The sequence below is a fragment of the Malus sylvestris genome, chromosome 9 (genome assembly GCF_916048215.2).
Source record: "Malus sylvestris chromosome 9, drMalSylv7.2, whole genome shotgun sequence".
Lineage (NCBI taxonomy): Eukaryota > Viridiplantae > Streptophyta > Magnoliopsida > Rosales > Rosaceae > Malus > Malus sylvestris.
The window spans coordinates 23490032-23511084 of record NC_062268.1 but is presented as its reverse complement, the minus strand read 5'-3'; positions in this window follow the sequence as shown (position 1 = coordinate 23511084).

Here is a 21053-nt window from a genome sequence, read left to right as displayed (position 1 = left end):
CTTTTAAGCTAGTTTTATATGTTTTCAGGTTTTAAGGCCAAAGGATGCAAGAAGATGCATTTTGGAGCTTTTTGGAGCAAAATTGGGCTTGGAATGATTATCACATAATTGGAGCCAAGGTTTGGACGAATTTGAGGACTTGAAGATGATGATTCCTACTTGAACAAGGTTTCCTAGTTGAAGTAGGAAAGTGCTTACATGAAGGAGGATTCCTAATCGACGAAGGATTCCTAATCGACGAAGGATTCCTAATCAACGAAGGATTCCTAATTGAAGATGGATTCCTAATCACATGAGGATTCCTAATTGAAGATGGATTCCTAATCACATGAGGATTCCTAGAAGAACAAGGATTCCTACTCCAACAAGGATTCCTACTTGAAATAGGAAAGTTAAGCCAAAGTTTCCTACTTTGGTTTGATTTTTCCTAAATGTCCCTAAAAGTTCCAGCAATTATGAAGACTTCCTAAGCATTCTAGGACATCAAATACACATCTCTTGCACCTTTTGAACCCTTGCCACACTCCCCTTGGTATTTCCTCTTCCTTATTTCCTGATTCTAGGCTTTAAAACACTTTCCTTTTGTGTTTTAAACCCTAGCCGAATTTCCCTTGCTATTTCCTTTAAGTTTCTGATTTTATTTCCTAATTCTAGAATCCTTAGACTTAATTTCTGATTTCCTAATCAACCTAGGGTTTTAATTTCTGTTTTCCTTTAAATAAACCTCTTGGTTGCAGCCACAAAAAATTCCATTCAGCCACACACTCTCCCAAATTCGTCAAAAACCCATCCACAACCTCAGAAACCATTCCTCCTCCATCTCTGCCGATTTCCACCACCATTCTTCATATCCACACCTTCCACACAACACCCACACACCATCCCCAAGCCTTGCCGTGCCTCTATACCATCCATAATCCATTCTACATCACAAAAACAGCCCAGAAACCACACCATCCCAATCTGCCGCAAGGGGAAGAGAAGGAGACAGTTCACAAAGTTGTTTGGCTCTTCAATCTGAGTTGTTGAACAATTTTAGGTGTATTCTATCTTATATTTCAATGTCTACTTCTTGTAATCTTTGTTTTTCATTGAGTATGATTGGCTAAATTCGTTTTGGCTAAGGGTGTATTCGAAACCATGTTTATTTATGTGAAATAAATTGATTACTTCCAGTTATCGTTTCATAAGTCGTGAATACAATTTGCTTAACCGTTTAATTCAAAACTTATTCTTGTATGTTGATTGAGAGTGCACACTTGATTTGCATGCTGGAATTTGGTGCTAGAATATAAGTTTGTTTCACCTAATCGTTATGAATTTATATTCGCAAGTAGTGAAGATCGCTAGTCACGATCGTGTTAAGTAGATTCATGGCAGGAGTATCATGCTTTTCATAGTTACAATTGCCTTGTCGATGCTTATGATTTCCAAAGAACTTAATGATTCTAACTTGTATCTTTATCATGCTGTTCATATAGAGAACTTGTTAGGAATAATTTGTTTGCGATGCATATTCATCCAATTCAATGATTCTAGGGAAATCTGAAAGTTAATTTAAGCGAACCTAATTAACTTGGAGTGTCGAGGTTCATAATTTATTGAATTGATAACTGGAAATCGATTTACGTTGCATAAATTTCATGGGTGGAGAAGAACCCCTTAGCCATTCCATCATCCATTGATTCATCACATTTAGTTTACAATCTGTTTTAATTTACAATCTGTGCATTTAGTTCAAATTCGTCCAAACACAATTCCCCCATATTTTGTTAAGTTTGAGTCTTCATAATCTGTCCTCTTTGGTGTTTTTAAGTATTTTGAGTCATAAGTTTTGTCAAATTCGTCCAAATCTTGTCTTAGTTGCTGTTTGAGTCAATTAACTTGTTTTAATCAGTTTTGGGCAGATTTGAGTGTTTCAAATCTGTTTTGAATCTTAGTAGTCTAATTAGAGTCTTTAAGTTTAGTTTTTGTGTTTCTAAGTAGATTTGTATTAGATTAGCACCCCTAGTTAATCCCCGGTTAGAACGATCCCTACTTACATCATTACTACAATTGTCACAAATAGGGTTTAATTTGTGTGTCAAGTTAATTTTCACATCACTTGAGTTGTATCTTCTCATCTTCCTTGTTTCTCACCTCTTTTCCACTTCGTAATGTGATAGCCTTTGCAGATTCGAAGCCACCCTTTGGATTGACCACCGTAGTGCTTGGTAACTTACCATTTTCACGGAATTGCCCCAAAAATTTGGCCATTTGGCCCATTTGCTTCTTCAGCTCATTAACCTCCTTTGCTTGGTTCTGCATTCCCTGCGCCATGGTGGTTAGTAACTGATATGTTTTATCATCATTCATAGACGTACCTGGGTTGGTTTGGGAAGATTGTGCCTGAGGAGGTGGTTGTGGTGCCATTGGCCTTGGAAAGAAACCCGGGGGTTGTCGGAATCCACTTTGTTGGCCATATTGTGGTGCATCTCTCCATCTGAAATTGGGGTGGTCACGCCATCCCGGGTTGTATGTATTGGAGAAAGGATCATTCCTTGGCTGGTTTTGATTCCCATAACCTACAGCATTGGCCGATTCCCATCCTCCATTCTCAATTAATTGAGGGCATTGATCAGATTGGTGTCCTTGAATGGAGCATACACCACAGATTGTAGTTCCTTGCGTTTTGGGGCCTTCAACCAACTGCGATAACATAGACGTAAGGTTAGCCATTTGGGATTGTAACTCAGAAATAGAACTTACCTCATTGACATGATGTGGCCGTGGGGTGTCTCTTTGCCCAACACCTTCATATTGTTGTGCATTGAGTGCTTGATTCGCAATGAGGGTTTTGGCATCCCTAGGTGTCTTATCCACTAGAGCTCCTCCCGCGGAAGCATCCAACATTTGCTGTTCAAGTGGTAAAAGACCTTCGTAAAAGTATTGAAGAAGTAGCTCCTCCTTCATCTGATGCTGTGGACAAGAAGCAACAAGTGATTTAAATCGTTCATAATAAGATGGGAAAGATTCACCTTGGCTTTGCTGAATTCCACTTATTTTTTTACGAAGAAGAATGATGCGAGAAGTTGGGAAAAACTTCTCCAGAAACGCCCTCTTCATACTCTCCCAAGATGTAACTGTACCGGGAGCCAACTCGTATAACCAATCCTTGGCTTTGTCCATTAAAGAGAATGGAAAAGCCTTCATCTTTAAAATACTTCCGTCAACGGTAACCGGAGTCATACTTGAGCACACCACTTCAAATTCTTTCAAATGTTTGTTCGGATCCTCCATGGACAGCCCATGGAACTTTGGAATGTGGTGGAGCAAACTTGACTTTAATTCGAACTCTTCGGTTTTACCTTGAGCAGCCATGGGATATTGGATACACAATGGTGCGGCATTATCCAAACCCGAAGCGGCAAGCTCCTTGAGCGTACGGTTGTCCATGGCTATACCTTGCTCTTCTCCACCCACTTGTGCCGTGGCCTTCTCTTCAACCTCAACTTCTTGCTCTTCTAATTCAGGCTTGGGACTAGGAGGATTAGACTCTTGCAATTTCTTTTTCCTTCTCAAAGTCCTCTCAAAATCACCGTCAAAGTCGGAGATACGCTCACGAACAGGTTGTGAGCTACGGGTCATAAACTAGTACCTAAAAACAAAGAAAACAAAACAAATCAGCAACTTAAACAGAAACTTAAACAAAATACAATAATTCGAAAGAAAACAATCCAAGAGATTAGCAAAGTTGCTAATCCCCGGCAACGGCGCCAAAATTTGATGTGAAAAATAAGTTAACACACAAAATTAAACCCTATTTTTATCAAATGTAGTAAAGTATGTAAGTAGGGATCGTTCTAGGCCGGGGATTAGGAGGGATTGCTAAACACTTGAAAACTGACTTAAAAACATAAAAACAAAATTTAAAACACTAAACTAGACTCAAAGAATGCAAAACTATACTTTAAAACACTAAAACAAACCAAAAGACTCAAAACAGCACCTAACACTCAAAACTGCCATAAAAACACAATCTGGGCAGTTTTGAACACTAAGGAAGAAATTGAACGAAAATATGTTATAACTTGACTCAATACACTTAGAAACACAAACTAAATTGATTTCTAACTAAAATGACACTTGAAACTACAGGGGGAATTGGTTTTGACGAATTTAAAATAAAATAAGAACTTTGTAAAACAAAACAGGTTTTAAAACGACTTTGGTTTAAAACTTATGGATGGAAGGCTAGCTAGGAGGTTCTTCTTCACACATGTCACACTTGCATACAAAATGATTTCTAATTGCTTTTCGATAAGTTATGAATACTCAACGCCCCAAATTAACCGTGAATTGCACTAATTAACTCTCAGTTTTTCAACAAGTTATTAGATTGGATGATTGCATACGACAACCCAAAACATTCCCTACAAGTTCCCTACATGAATTGCATAATAGAGATACAAGCAAGAATCATTAAGTTCTATGAAAAACATAAGCATTGACGAGGCACTCGTTACTATGATTTGCATGAAACTTATGCCAAGAATTTACTTAACGTGATTGTGACTAGCAACCTTCACTACTTGTGAATATAAGTTCATAACGATTAGGTGAAACTCCCTTATATTCTAGCGTCAAATTCATGCATGAAAATTAAGCGTGCACTCTCAACCAACATACACAAATTAGTTTTTATACGAACGGATAAGTAAATTGAATTCACAATTCAAGAAACGCAATTGGAAGTAATCAAATCATATAGCAAGCATAAACATGGTTTTGAATCCCCCCCTAGCCAAGGGGGGTTTAGTTCCTCATTCTTGCAATACAAAGATACATAAAATTAGACATTAAAATCAAAGGAAAGAAAACACCTAAAATGCTCCAACTTGGAAAGCAAGTGCATCAATGGATCTCCCTTCCTCCTTGTTGCGGCATGAAGCTTGTGGACAGATTTTTGGGTGGATTTATGGTGTAGAATGGATGGGGAATGATATGGAGGGGTTTAGGGTGAGTGTGGAAGAGTGTTTGATGGTTGGAAGGTGGTGGAGAACTAGGCAAAGAGGGTGGAAGAAGGTGGAGTGGCTGTTATGTTTTCTAGGCACTAGAATGGTGTTTTTGGGGTGTTTTGCTTCCTAGGGTGTGTATGGACGAATTTCTGTGATAAAATGATGAATATGGGGGATTGTTCTTTGGCCAAGGGGTGTAAACATGTATTTATAGGCCCCAAAAACCTTAGAAAATCAGGTTAGGCTAGGGATCAAATGCATGGCAAGTTGGTGTGTGTGGTGTGCAATGGTCCAAGGGTGAAAATGAAGTGATGATGCAAAGTGTGAAGGGTAAAATGGAGTGGTGTTGCGGCTAGGGAGCATGAATGATTGTGTACATTGCATAGAGATGGAAAGGGAGGTGAAATGTGTCAACAAATGGGTCAAAGGTGCAACAACATGTGTGACACATGCCATTGGATTCCAAATGTGAATGATGGAGCATCAATTGGTGCATGTAATGGATGTAAAGGTTGTCTAAAATCTAATGGGTGAAGGGAACAAGAGGTATCAAGCAATTGAGTGAAATAATTAAATGAATTAAAGCATGAAATAAGAAATTATGTAGGGGACAAGAGTGATCAAGCATGGCATGGGAATCCAAAGGGAATTCTATGTGTTTTGCATGGCAAGGAGTGTGCAACTTGGAGTGATAAATTTTTGGGCTGAATTCTTTATCTTTTGGACACTAATTCTTCACATTCTTGGCCTCTTTAGTTCTCAAATTTGTCCATCCACTTTGGCCCATGCATTTGCTATCCATTCCAAGCCCGAAACATGCTCCAAAGGCCTCCAAAATGCATCTTCTTGCATACTTTGTACTTAGAGTCTTTCACTTTGCATGTGGGCTTCTTTGCATGTGTATGAGTTGTCATTGTTTATCCTTGCAATTACACACACACACTTGCACACACATATGCCCAAAACGTCCATCCTCATGCATGCAATCCATTTGAGCCCAATATTGATCCAACATGCACCAAAATGCACTTTTCTTGCCAAGGTTGTTATTAAGACCTACAAACAAATGAAAATGGCTTTAAACACTAAAATAACTAAAGAAACACAACGTAAACGCACAAGAACAAGCCAATTAAGTCGCATAAATATGCTCCTATCACTACTTACATTCTTTACTACAATTGACAAAAAGAGGGTTTAATTTGTGTGCTGTTAAATACCAAAATCATAAAGTACCAAAAAAATTACATTATCAATTCCATTTTGAAATACGAAAATTAATTATGATTCAACTAATCCCGCAAAATATGTACGATCCCACATCGCCCAGGGGTGGGGATCCTGTAAGCCTTATATGTATATTCTCATCTCTTCCTAGGACGAGGTTTTTTGGAAGCTCATTGGCTTCGGGTTTCGTAGGAACTCCGAAGTTAAGCGAGTTCGCGTGAGAGCAATCCCATGATGGGTGACCCATTGGAAAGTTCTTGTGTGGATTCCCAGAAACGAAACCATGAGGGCATGATCGGGACCCAAAGCGAACAATATCGTGCTACGGTGGAGTCGAGTCTAGGATGCGGTGGGGGCTTGGCTGGGATGTGACAAAATACAATTCATAAAATTTCAAATACAAAATCTAGAAATTTATTTCATCTTCACTCCCCTCATCCGAATCATCTTTAGTGTCCTCATTGTCTTCGTCGAGCTCATCCTCATTAATTGTAGAGAATCTTCAACAGGCAATGGTAGTTGTTTGTTAACTATGGTCCCACGAATATGGGTCCTAATTTGAACTTCTTCATTGTCTAATGATGGGTCATCAAGATTTGGTGGAGTATAATAATCATCTACTGGGTTTGACACACTTGCAGATTCATCGTCATCTTCCATAACATCAAAGAAATTCCTTGGAGGTGTTTTAACCACCACATTCCAATCTTTTTCTTTTGGATCGAAAACATAAAACACCTGTAACACTTACGATGCTAGCATAGACTAATCTTTAGTACGTGACAACCGCTTGAAATTAACTAAGGTGAAACCATATTAATCAACCTTTTTCCAGAATTGTTGACCCAATCACAATCACATAAAACTACTTTACAAGCATTAGCATCAGATTCACCAGGAAAACAATAATCGAGTTTGACTTTCGTTAAGACACCGTAGTAGTTAACATCACCTTAAACTGGATTGGGGTCTCTTTGACTAGAATAACGCGGCGTTTGTGCATACACAAATACACCACACTTCTGATTTTTTTGTTGTCATCAACAAATTTTATTCAAAACCAGCAGTTGTATTCGGACATATGCTAGCCGATGTAAATCTTGTGATATCGATGAATCACCCTTTGCATACAGTTCATTTACATGATTCCCAAACCAAGTTAGGAAATTCTTAATTTCTCAAATTCTCCAAGTCTTGAATGGTTTTCGTCGATTGGCTGGTTTTTTCCGTAACTTCTGCATGCTTTTTCTATTGAAGTGAAAGAACTATTAAATGAGAAGTCTCACTTATTAATGAACACCCAATAAATGAACTTTAAGTTGAATAAATCAACTTACTCTAGAAAATGTGACACTTCAGGGAAATTAAACAAACACATAGGTGACATTGTTCCCAAAAAATTTCTTTGAAGATCTACACACATGCCTTTACCTATACAATGACCTGATGATGCAAAGATGACAAACCTCCAAGGATATCACAACACTTAGAAATGTCAGCATTACAACCAAGCTGAGTACAATGATTATCAACATCAGATAGGTACATTGAGCAAAACGATACGGCCTCTTCAACAAGATACCCTATGCAAATGCTTCCCTTGGCGTAATTCTTAATTCGAACAAATCTTTTCAACATTTGTAAGTACCTTGAGTGAAAGTAAGATTAAAATGAGTTAATGAAGCATTTAGAATGGGGAAGTAAACTGAATAAAAAAATTTATTTACCATTCAATAGGATACATCCAACGATACTGAATAGGTCCCGCAATTGTAGCCTCATGAGCTAGATGAATGAGTAGATGTTATATCAAAGAACGAAACAAGAAGCATTTTCTCCATTCAACAAAAAGCTAGTACGACCCAATTTTTCAACTGCTTGAAAGATCCTTCAGATTCTTTTTTACTACTGTTGACCCTAAAAACTACCAAGCCTACGTGGCGCGCAGGCCGAGTAATCTATAAGCTAACTACGTCCTTCGGTGAATGCGGACGGCCAAGCTCGGCCGAGGAGTAAATTTATTGATGTTGCATTGGGTGCGCGGCTGACTTCTGCGTCTTGTGATTGCAACCGAGGAAGGAACACGTCTCGGCCTCTTGGGTTCTCGAACCTGAAGACAAGGCTACTATTCTTACGAAGTTCACGAATCGCCGTCGTTGGATTCGGTCATAGTGATGTTATTCGTCAGAGTAAACTTATGCCGAATCGACACCAAAGTGTAAGGACACAAATACTCAAAGCGAATATAAGTCTTAACAGTGAACATGGTTCGGCCATCTGAATGCCAAACTTTAAATCCCACTTGAGAGTACCCAATCATAAAATAACTCGACGTGCAATGCGCCGAGCTCAGTAAACTGTAACTCCTCACTTCGTCGAGAAAGCTAATGAGATGACCTCAATCAATAAGGATTCGGAAATCCTTCTCGACCGAGACTTGGATAGGTAACCAACCGTCCTCACCGCAGTGCTGTTGATGCCAACGGAAGATGCTGCAAGACCGGCTGATTCTACGGCGACAGAGCTATCTATGCCGACTTAAGATATCACCAGTTGCTTTCACAGTGCTGTTGATGCCAACGGAAGATGTGTCAGCGAAAAGAGAAAATAAAAAATCTCAAGTTGTTGAGAGAGTTTGCACAGGGCAGTTGTGTGTTGAATTGGGAGGGGTTGAATGATGTACAGCCTCTTCTATTTATAGCATCGGATACCTTCAAGGTCAAGTTAAAACCCTACCCGGATTAGGACTTCTTCTCCTGATCAAACACCAACTCGACCAATCCTATTTTCACTATAATTGTGAACCTAGTCCTTTATTGAGCCGGATTCACTTCCAGGTTATTAATCTTGCCGAGACTCCTTATTGCAACAGGATTCGACTCGTCTTACAGCATGACTTAACCGAACCAGGTCTGGAAGCCCACGACCTAACCGATCCAGAACTAAACGATCCCTGATAACCCTGTCGTGAGGCCTTCTGGGCCAAGAATAATTCTATATTCGGCCCAAACTGATATTTTGGGCCCAAACATTGCCCCCTCGCTTCCGAGGTCCTCGGCCTGAATCCTCTGGTCGAGCTCTGACCTTGAAAAAGCGAAATTAACACTCAAAATCCAAATACTCTATTTCCGAGGCACATTTATTAAGCACGATTGCACGATCTTAATCTTGCTAACCAATACACCACGTGGCATCCTTTTATACGGCTAATCCCTAATAATGACATTTAAAGCATGCGGCTCCCTGAACCGTCATATCATCATGACCTTGTTGCTGAACACAACCATGCCGCCTCGATCTGCGAACCATTCAGCATCGTGCAGATGCCAAAACGTCTTTCATCATAAATCTCACCCCCACACGCAATCGTACGTCCCCCGAAACACGAAACCCTCGGTCTTCTCAACTGGATTTTTTAAATGTTCATAATGATTAGCGAATTTCTCGGTCGATTTTACCCTTCATTTTGAATTTCAAACGATTGCCCTTCCTTCCACCGTTTTATAAATACCGAAATTCTCTCATTTGTACTTTACGCTTTCAAATTTTCTGAAATTCTTACCATCGCTCTCTGGTGCACTCCTTCCTTTCGGATCTTCGTCTTTAAATCTCCCAACCCAGGAAAATTCCTTTCATCTGACATTCTTTTAATCCCTTTACAATGGCTTCCTTCATCTCCAAGCTTTCCAAGGAATGCAACCAATGTCAGAAAATTATTGATCGAAGTTCGATCAAAACCATACGGTTCGAAAGTGACATGAGCACCCCTCATCAAATCTTGGGTCCTCTCTTTAAAGCGGCAGTACCATCAACCATCACTGGGCTTCTCCAGAAGCACTGCCTGTCACCTTTGCTACAAGGGTTTGAATGGCCGAAGTGGGATGTGGCAAGGCCTCAAGGCTCTTGGCCCTCGACCACTACAACCTGGGCAGCCTGGGTTGTACGAATGGAAAAGCTCTTCGGCGAGAAATGGAAAGTCCTCGGCATTTACAACGCCATTCACCTCTCGTCTATGGAGGTTATCCTCGACAAGGAGCTCCTCCTAGCGGCCTTATACTTCTGGTGTTCGGCCACCAACACCATGGTCCTCCCTCTCGGCCCCATTGGCCCTACCATCCTTGATCTCACTGCCATCTTGGGGACTTCCTCGACTAGAATCCTAATCGACGCTGCCCTCTCTGGGTACCTGTCGAACCTTAACTTAAAGGCGCTCTTCGACAAACGGGCCCTTGAGACACTAAGTGGTGAAGGCCAAATACCCTCGAAAGAAGAGGTTCACAAGCTTCAGAAGAACTTCTTCAACTATAACACCCTCTATCTCCATTTTGCCGGCCGAGGAGAAGAGGCTCTGCGAGAAGGAGAACACGAGGCTTTTCTCTTCTATTGGTACAACAAATTTATCTGTTTGTACCAAATCTAATAAGTGTCTGGTCGAGAATATGCCAGTGGCCGAAGCCCTAGCTAGCGGTCACACTCTAGCACTCAGCCCGGCCATTCTCGCCCATCTCTTACGCTGCTTGGCCGAAACAACCCTAGATAGGGTCAATCCGCAGCAGAATGGTCCTCTCTGGGTCTTCCAACTCTGGCTGCAGGTATACTTTACTCCTCTTCGGCAAACGATTGCCGATTTCTCGCCTAAGGAAGCGCTCGGCCCTCAGCTGGCTTTTAGGCCAATCCCCCCTTACCAAGCCGAAGAAGTGTTCAGATACGTTTTCCCTTTTGATGACCTTTCTGATGATGAGTTCTTGATATGCCGTCGTCAAGAATACCCTTCGTCGATCAGACTTCCTACATCAGCGTAGGGCGCAGACGAAGATGCTGACCTTCGTCAATCCTGGGGGTCTTTTGTGCTTGCCCGCGACCTGCCTCTCGGCTGTAAGGGTCACCGAGCGAGTTGGGAAGTGTGTCTTCCCAACTTCCTTGCTCGGCAGCTTGGCTACCTTCAAGGTTGCTCAGTCCCCCTTCTCTCCTCACGGTCCGTCCTAAGCCGCGGACGCGAACCTGGCTCTTCAGAGAAGGAATGCAATGACGCCAAAAGAGAGTTCCAGGAGTGGTGCCAAAAATTCCATCTTCGACTGGTCACTCTAGAACCTCTTTGCACTGACACTTTCGGTGATTGGTGGGAAGAGTATACCCAACAGTTTTTTGGTGTTCTGGTCGAAACCATTCTGAACAAAATCTTCGGTGATCGACCTAAGAAAGCTTATGCCCCCCAACCCCAAGGTAACAGTTCATTTCTAACTTTTTCCTTCAATTTTGAACTACTGATCGGCTTTGCTGATTTGCTTTTACTTTTCCAAGCAGTCGACCATTGAAAAAGGTGGAAATGGTCAATGTGGTTACGGCCGAGAGAAGATCGATCGTTTCCAAAAGGGCTAAGACCGCTGTGCAGGCCGTGTTGAACAAACGACCTCGTCAAGAGGTCAAACCGGCCATCGAAGCTCTTCGGCCCACCAAACGGGTCAAAAAGCTGGCGAAGAAAGAAGAACGAGAGATTCACGTTATCTCTAGTCAAACTACAGGGGCGACGACTCCCAGTGTTTCCCCTTCTCCCCCCATCACCCAAGCTTTGGTTGAGAAATGGTCAATTCCGACCAAATAAACAGTCCAAGTAAGGCCTGTTTCTAAAGTCGGTAAACCAGTTGTTGTTCCACCGGTCGAGGCTACACCCATCCCGGAAGATGCAGTCCTTGTGATCGATGGAACTTATCCTGAAAATCCAAAACCCTCAGCCTTCGTTCTGGAAGAGAGCGACGAGGTTCCACTGGTGAGTCGCTTTCGACCCCGCCGTCAACCTCTTCCTGTGTCCGAGGTGGCTGTCCAAGTCAGCCCTTCTATGGCCGACCGTGGCAAACAACCTGCCAGAGAGCCAGAACCGGCGGTGAAAATGCCCGTTCACCCGGAGGACTAGGACCTCAATATTTCTCCGCAGGAAGCCACTTCGGCATTCGTAAGTACCCCTTACCGCCTTTCCTTGGTTATTTCTCTGCATTAGAACTTTAAACCAGGAAAATACTAAATGTCAGGTGCCTCTTCCTATGTCCGAGGTGGCTGTCCAAGTCGGCCCTTCTACGGCCGACCATGGCAAACGACTTGCCAGAGAGCCAGAAGCGGCGGTGAAAACGCCTGTTCACCCGGAGGACCAGGACCTCAATATTTCTCCGCAGGAAGCCACTTCGGCCTTCGTAAGTACCCCTTACCGCCTTTCCTTGGTTATTTTTCTGCCATAGAACTCTAAACCAGGAAAATACTAAATGTCAGGTGCCTCTTCCTGTGTCCGAGGCGGCTGTCCAAGTCGGCCCTTCTACGGTCGACCGTGGTAAACGACTTGTAGGAGAGCCAGAAGTGACGGCAGAAACGCTCGTTCATCCGCAGGACCAGGACCTCAATATTCTTCCGCAAGAAGCCACTTTGGCCTATGTAAGTACCCTCTACCGCCTTTCCTTGGTTATTTCTCTGCCATAGATCTCTAAACTTGGAAAATACTAAATGTCAAGTGCCTGTACACTCTTTTCATCGAAAATTCTATGCGCCGAAGGGTGTTATCTATATTTCTTGGCCGCCTCAGTGACTGTCGAACGTAGATAACGTCCATCGACCGCCAGGCTTCTCTTTTATTATTTTCTCGAGAATGCCGATCATTACTTTGTTACTTGCCTCGGCCTGCCCATTTGCTTGTGGATAATATGGTGTAGACTGTTTAAGCTGAATTTTCAAACTTGCCATATATTCTTTAAACCTCTCGACTGTAAAGATTCTGCCATTATTAGTTATAATCATTTCTGGTACGTCGAATCTGGTCACAATGTGTTCTTCCACAAAGTCGCAAACTTCTTTAGACGTTAGCTCGGCATACGATTTTGCTTCGACCCACTTAGTGAAGTAATCGGTTGCTACCAGTATCTATGCATGCTTGGCAGCCCCGAAAGATGGTATGATTTTGCTGATTACGTCCATGGCCCATCCTCTAAACAGCCATCGTTTAGTGACCGAATGTAATGACTCGGCCGGGACCCGTTGTATAGGACCATGAATCTGACACTGTATGCACCCTTGTGCGAACTCGATACAATCCTTTAATATTCTTGGCCAAAAATAATCGTGTTGTCGAAGCAACCATCGCATTTTACGTCCGGACTGATGAGCTCTGCAAACCCCTTCACGGACTTCTGTGATTGCTTAAGCACTCTCTTGGGGGCCGAGGCATAGCAGTAATAAACCATCCTTACACTTTCGGTATAACTCGTTTTGGTATGTGACATAGTTTGTGGCGTGAACTCTTGTCTTGCGACTGTGTTTGCCATTGGGATTGTCAAGATACTGCATAATGGGCTTTCTCCAATCATCTGGTATTGCCTCAACGGCGCAAACATCTATAAGGTCTAGTCGGTCTAACAACGAAGGTAAGGATATGACTCTGGTGCGTATCACGTTGTCGCGTCAGAGGACTTACTGGTTAACCAAGGCCGGGTATAGCTGTCATAACACGGGTATTTCTCAGCCTAGCTTGCCCCCCAGGAGTTGTGCACCGGATGCGATTTGAGCCAATTTGTCTGCGTCGGTATTATGGATCCAAGAAATATGTTCAAATGTAATACCGTCGAAGGATTCGGCCAAATAGCTGGCGGCCATGTGGTAGGGTGCCAGGGTACAACTCATGCATCGAAAAGATCCATTAAGTTGGTTAATTACGAGTTCGGAGTCGCCGAGGATGAGGGCACGGGTTACCCGCAAGTCATGAAGGATGCTAAGGCCGATAATAAGGGCTTCGTATTCGACCTGATTATTTGTGCATTCAAAATCTAGCTTGAGCGAAAAATACCAACAATCGTGGTTTGGGGATTGAATGACAATTCCGACGCCAGCCGAGGATGAAGTACTTGAGCCATCAAAGTACATCGTCCAGTAGTTATCGCGCGTGTCAACCATGCCGATTTCGACGTCGGTGCCCCCAAAACCATAGGGGGAAGGGTGTTGAGCAAGGAAATCAGCCAGTGCATGGCCTTTGACAGCTTTCTGGGGTACGTATTGCAAGCTAAACTCGGACAACGCCATTGTCCACTTCCCAATTCGGCCCTTTACGATTGGTCGGGTGAGCATGTAGTGGATGACGTCGGTCTGGGCAATGATTTGCATGACCAATGGGAGCATGTAATGCCAAAGCTTGGAGGCGGCAAAAAATACGGCGAGACAGAGCTTCTCGACGGTGAAATAATTGATCTTTGGTTGATTGAGATTTCTACTGAGGTAGAAAATAGCTTGCTCTCGTCCGGCATCGTTGTCTTGCGTGAGGAGGCAGCCGATGGACTATTCGGCCGCCGAGATATATAGCTTGAAAGGCTTACCGCGCCGGGGTGGGACAAGGACAAGCAGTGTTGTGAGGGAGACTTTGATTTGTGTAAACGTCGCCTGATGCTCATCTTTCCACTCAAATTTATCTGAGTCCTTAAGTTTCAAAAGCATGGAGAACACTTTGATTTTACCCACCGAGTTAGCTATAAATCGGCGGAGAAAATTTATCTGATCGAGTAAGGACTGTAGTTGTTTCTTCTTCATCGGGGGTGGAACATTGATGATTGCGCGTGCTTTATTTTCATCCACTTCAATCCCACGGTAATGCACGAAGAAGCTGAGAAAATTACCGGCTGACACACCGAAGGCACATTTGGCAGGATTCATTTTGAGGTTGTGTTGATGCATACGGAGGAAAGCCTGTCGGAGATCATCCAGATGTGTCTGCCAACGTTTAGATTTAATTACAACATCGTCGATGTAGACTTCGACGATGGTTCCAATTAAATCATCAAATATGGTGTTCATTGCTCGTTGGTATGTGGCGCCGGCGTTCTTGAGGCCGAATGGCATGACAACCCATTCGTAAGTGCCGAGTGCCCCCGGGCAGTGAAAAGCAATCTTGTGCACATCAGCTTCAGTAATGAAAATTTGGTTGTACCCAGCATGTCCATCCATAAAAGATAAGATCGCATGATTCACCGCGGTATCGATTAACAAATCCAAAATCGGCATTGTATGCTCATCTTTGGGAGTTGCCAGATTCAAATTTCTGAAGTCGATGCAAATGTGCAATGCACCACTTTTCTTTAAAATAGGAACGATATTGGCCAACCATTCAACGTATCGAGCTGTCCGAATGAACCCTGCTTTCAAAAGCCGAACCAGTTCATCCTTGATACCGAGTTGCACTTCGGTCGAGAATCATCGAGGTGGTTGATGGAAAGGTTTACACCCAAGTTTAATGAGTAACTCATGCTCGATGAGAGTGCGATCTAAGCTAGGCATTTCATGGAAGCTCCAAGCAAAACAATCTTTGAATTCCTCAAGCAGGGCACGAAGTTCGGCTTTCATAGGTTGGGGAAGTAAAGCACTAATAAATAAAGGTCGTGGGTCATCGGCCACCCTTACATTAATTTCTTCCAAGGGGTCCTTAACTTGGGGCCGATTGTCTTCGAGCTCGGCCGGGGCAGCTTGAATTTTGTCAAGAGATAAGATATAACCATTATCTCCTTCGGTGAGGAACTCGACGAGGTTAACACCCAAATTTGGTTGCTTAGATATAGTATACCAATGAGCCAGCAGTTGTTCTATAGTAGATGAAACCGCGGCCTGACGTTTTTCCCGATCAGTGTCAAACATCAGGGTCGGGGATGAAGTTAACTAAATCGAGTCTTACCGAATCCTGGTGGACAGTTTCGGCGCCAACCTTGATAGCTTTTTGAACATAAATCTGAGTCGGCCGTCCTTCATCATTGAAACCCTGTAGGGTGATGTAGCCGATGTGGTCATCATAATACCGTGCTTGGATCATGTTAGCTTCAAAGGGCTGACTATCGGCCGGGTGGACAATGATCGATTTGTCATCCCAAAAAATGAGCACTTGATACAATGATGAAGGAATAAAGCTGGTTTGATGAATCCAGTCTCGACCGAGCAGTGCATTATACTCGGTCTTGGAGTCGACGATAAAAAATGTGGTCATGTGATTACAACCGGCAATATTTACCGCTAAAGGAAGCACCCCTTTGGTTTGGGATTTGTCTCCGACGAAACTGCTCATTGTGATCTCGGAGGGAATAAGTTCATCATTAGAGTGACGTAACGCTTTCATGACGTTTACAGGCATGATATTGACAATGGCTCCACAGTCGACAAAAACTTTGGAGACTGGATACCCTTCGATATGGGCCATTACATACAATGGCTTCAAATGATGAAGTTTGGCCGATGATGAGTGAGGAAACATTTCAGCTAAAGCTGCTTTAAGGTTGTCATCTTTTGTTATCGTTCGTCGTCAGCACCAGTTACAAAATCAATGTGACCGGCTTCCTCGACAATTACGTCACCATCGAGCAAATTCGGTTGAGATGTGCTCGACTGAAAATCAGCGGGTAAAAAATGGACCATACTGATTTTCATGTTATCCAAGATCGATGGGCCCATCGGGTTATGATCATCCTCTTCAGCCTCTTCTCTTTCCTGGTCACCGACTGCGGCATCTGCTTCCGTCGGAGTTATACTAAGAGACTCCTCTGCTCATTCTTCAATGGTTTGTTCCCGCGGTGTCTCTTCGGAAGCCTGTTTGTTCTGTGTAGGTGCCTCAAGTGCGTCTGAAATCGGAATTGTGTCTGGGATTGATGCCAGGATACGAGCTTGCTCTTGGTACATTATACGGGCATCCATGGTGTCGAGATAGGCATCAAACCGTGTAACTCGTGCTATTTCATCGGTCGTGAGGCCGAAGAGAGAAACGGCCGAAAAGACTTCGAAGTGGTATCGTAAATATTAAAGGTCCTCCATGGAGAAAGGAAGGTCGGCTGCATCGATATCAGTATATGGGTCGACTTCAAAGCCAAGAACTCGAGCTTTTCGTATGTGCTGGAACCTAGCTTTCAATCTTGGGTTTGAGGTATTCTAAATAATTCGCTCGGCATCCAGGCAAGTTAGGACGAGATCGATTGTATCTTGACATGCTTTCGGCAAACCATATAGATCGTTGGCCGAATGTTTTTTATGAAACTCTCGCATATATTCCAAGGCCTCCCCGAGAAATGGTGGATGTAAATTCCATCGAATTTTGATCAAAGGTTCTTGTGTGGTTGGCAGGGACAGTTTGCTTTCAGCTTCTTACTTGAAATACTCGAAGCGTGCCTTCATTTCTCCAGGCCGAAGAAGAAGTTTGATCTGTTTATCAACCTCTTCAAATGTGGTTTCAACATCTCGATTGACTAGCCGTTTCCCTTGAACCAACTCTGTCATAATAGTTGGAGATGGTCGTTCATCATCATTGGCAACTGTTTCCTTCGGCCGCCATTTAGGGATCGAAGTTTCTTGGGCTGCCCATTGGCGCACCATGTAGTCTATTCTTTGGTGCTGACGTTTCTAGGATTTGGACAGTGTAGTGTATACACCTTTCAAATAGTGATATGTATACCAACGCTGGTCTCGAGGTTCGGGAGGTTTGAAAGTTTTTTGGCTCTACGATGATTCCAAGTTGCTAGAATTACGGATGTAATAATCTTCGTCATAAAACAGGGCATCAAAATCGAGGCGTCATCTGACTGAAGGTGTTTCTTCCACCCGCACTTTAGGGCCGAGCCTATTAAAAACCCTTTGGTGTTGGCCTACGTTGAGCACTTTTTTCTGTGTTGCGGCTGTAAGTTGTTCCATTATAGCCGGAGATAACTTTTCCTTTGGCTCGGCATCAACATTTGCTTTACACTTTTTGCATCAAAGCGTCGACCCACCTTCTTCGTCAGTGCTGTATTCTGTCATGGGCTTGACAATAGCAGGTCCTGTTAGAGCTGTAGGTGGTTTGTTTGAATGAAAATCAGCAGTGAAACTTGGTCGAGAATTCTGATTCAGAAAGCGTTGCATTGTAACAGCTTCGGCCTTCCCTTTTCCTTTGTCCTTAGGTAGGCGTGCATCTATCATATTTACTGTTGCCATGGGAAATGGGTCAGTATCAACACTCATCTTCTTCTCCGGAAATCTGAGTTTGCCATTATCAATCCAGCTTTGGATGTTGTCTCGAAACACGACGTAATTATTTGTCGTATGTTTGCTTGAATTATGGTATTTGCAATATATCTTTCCTTTAAGCTCTTCGGCCTTGGGAATGTTATGCCCAGGTCGAAATTTGATGATCCTCGCTGATAACAATTGATTAAAAATTGCATCGGCCTTTGTAATATCAAAAGTATAAACTTTTGACGTTTTCATTGTTTCTTCAGTGGCCGACGGGTTTTGACTTCCTTTGAGTCAATTTGAGTCAGCGCCTTGCAAATGTATTGCTTATCTATTACTATCTCAACTGTGTCCACGCTAACGCATTCACATTCGGTTGATGAGTAACTGACAGTGGGATTTTTGTAGATTGTCCCTCGAGATGGAGCTTTCGAAATCTTTTCTTCACGGAGCAAATAATCATATTGCTCGACATGCTGGGCTAGTTCATACATATCCCGAAAGTTTGCCCCTAAAAATTTCTTTTTGTATTCTACGTCAAGACCATTCAGAGCAAGTCTGACGAATTCAACTTCGGGGAGAGGTACTCGGCACCAATTCCTAGTTGATTTAAATATGGTAAGATAATCCATTGGTGACTCGTCGGATGCTTGAGCCATCATTGCTAACGAGGACACTGACATTTCCATCCCTGGCCGATAAAACTGCTCATGAAATTTCTCGACCAACTCCTCCCAGCTCTGGACAGAATTCGGTGGGAGGTTGATATACCAAACAAACGCTGAACCGGTCAGTGAAAAGTTGAAAAGTCACAGCTTGTGAAAGTCGCTATTGACGTCTCCACATTGCGCGATGAAATGAGCCACATGTTCTAACGAGGATAAGGATGATTCTCCGACGAAAAGGCTAAAATCCAGGATTTTGAAACCTCTAGGGTATTCGAACTGTTCCACATAAGTTGGATACAGATGTATAAATTTAGGGAACTTCGGCCCTTTCTTCATAGCTGAATCGATCATCTATTAGATCTCGGTTATATCGACAGGTGTTGCTTCCACTCTCTGGTCGGATCCGTCTGACCTACTATTTGATCCTCCTCCTTTTTCCAAGTTAATTGGCTTGAGCCGAGTAGGGATTGACTCGGCCAGTGCACTTGGTAATAGATTATTTCTTGGTGGCAAGTGCTGGGCAAGATCGAAAGACCTACCGTCGCTGACCTTTCTAACCAGTATTTCGAGTAATCTAGTTTATGCCTCACTGGTATTGCGTATCACGTCATGAAGTTTATCGATTCCTCGACTAAACGTCTGTTCAACCGTCCGAGATTGCTCGTCAAGTCGTTTTCGAAGAAACGATCTTGTTAGTGGATCAGATCCTTCGCCACCATCCTCGTCACAATCCTCTATTATCCCTTCATTGAGAACGCAGGTGTTCCTAGTAGGGATTTCAAGACTGCGAAACTGACCGCTGAGATTAACTTCCCTTTCTCGACGAGTCGCGCTTGTGGACTCAGGTGTTACGGTGCTGATGGGATTCTACGCCTGTGGCACACTTTGTCCTATATTCTGAATTGGCAAATCGGCTGTTGTTTTTCCCATAGCTTTTTTCTTTTTTACCGATCGCATTTCAATTGGCATGAACTTCGTAGTTTAGCACTGGGTCCCACTGGGCGTCCCAAAATGTTGACCCTAAAAACTACCAAGCCTACGTGGCGCGCAGGCCGAGTAATCTATAAGCTAACTACCTCCTTCGGTGAATGCGAGGCGTGCCAACTCGTCGGCTAAGGAGTAAATTTATTGATGTTGTGTTGGGTGCGCGGCTGACTTCTGCGTCTTACGATTGCGACCGAGGAAGGAACACGTCTCGGCCTCTTGGGTTCTCGAAACTGAAGACAAGGCTACTATTCTTATGAAGTTCACAAATCGTCGTCGTCAGATTCGGTCACAGTGATGTTTTTCGTCAGAGTAAACTCACGCTGAATCAACACCAAAGTGTAAGGACACAAATACTCAAAGCGAATATAAGTCTTAATAGTGAACGTGGTTCGGCCATTTAAATGCTGAACTCTAAATCCCACTTAAGAGTACTCAATCATAAAATCACTCGGCGTGCAATGCGCCGAGCTCAGTAAACTGTAACACCTTACTTCACCGAGAAAGCTAATGAGATGACCTCAATCAATAAGGATTCGGAAATCCTTCTCGACCGAGACTTGGATAGGTAACCAACTATCCTCGCCGCAGTGCTGTTGATGCCAACGGAAGATGCTGCGAGACCGGCTGATTCTACAGCGACAGAGCTATCTATGCCGACTTAAGATATCACCGGTTGCTTTCACAATGTTGTTGATGCCAACGGAATATGTGTCAGCGAAAAGAGAAAATAAAAAATCTCAAGTTGTTGAAAGAGTTTGCGCAGGGCAGTTGTGTGTTGAATTGGGGGGGGGGTTGAATGATGTACAACCTCCTCTATTTATAGCACTAGATACCTTCAAGGCCAAGTTAAAACCCTACCCGGATTAGGACTTCTTCTCCTGATTAAACACCAACTCGACCATTCCTATTTTTACTATAATTGTGAACCTAGTCCTTTATTGAGCCGGATTCACTTCCGGGTTATTAATCTTACCGAGACTCCTCATTGCACCAGGATTCGACTCGTCTTGCAACATGACTTAACCGACCCAGGTTTGGAAGCCCACAACCTAACCGATCCATAACAAAACGATCCTTGATAAACATGTCGTAAGGCCTTCTGGGTCGAGAATAATTCTATACTCGGCCCAAACTGATATTTTGGGCCCAAACAACTACATAACCATCTTAAAATAGCACTCAACTCAAGGAA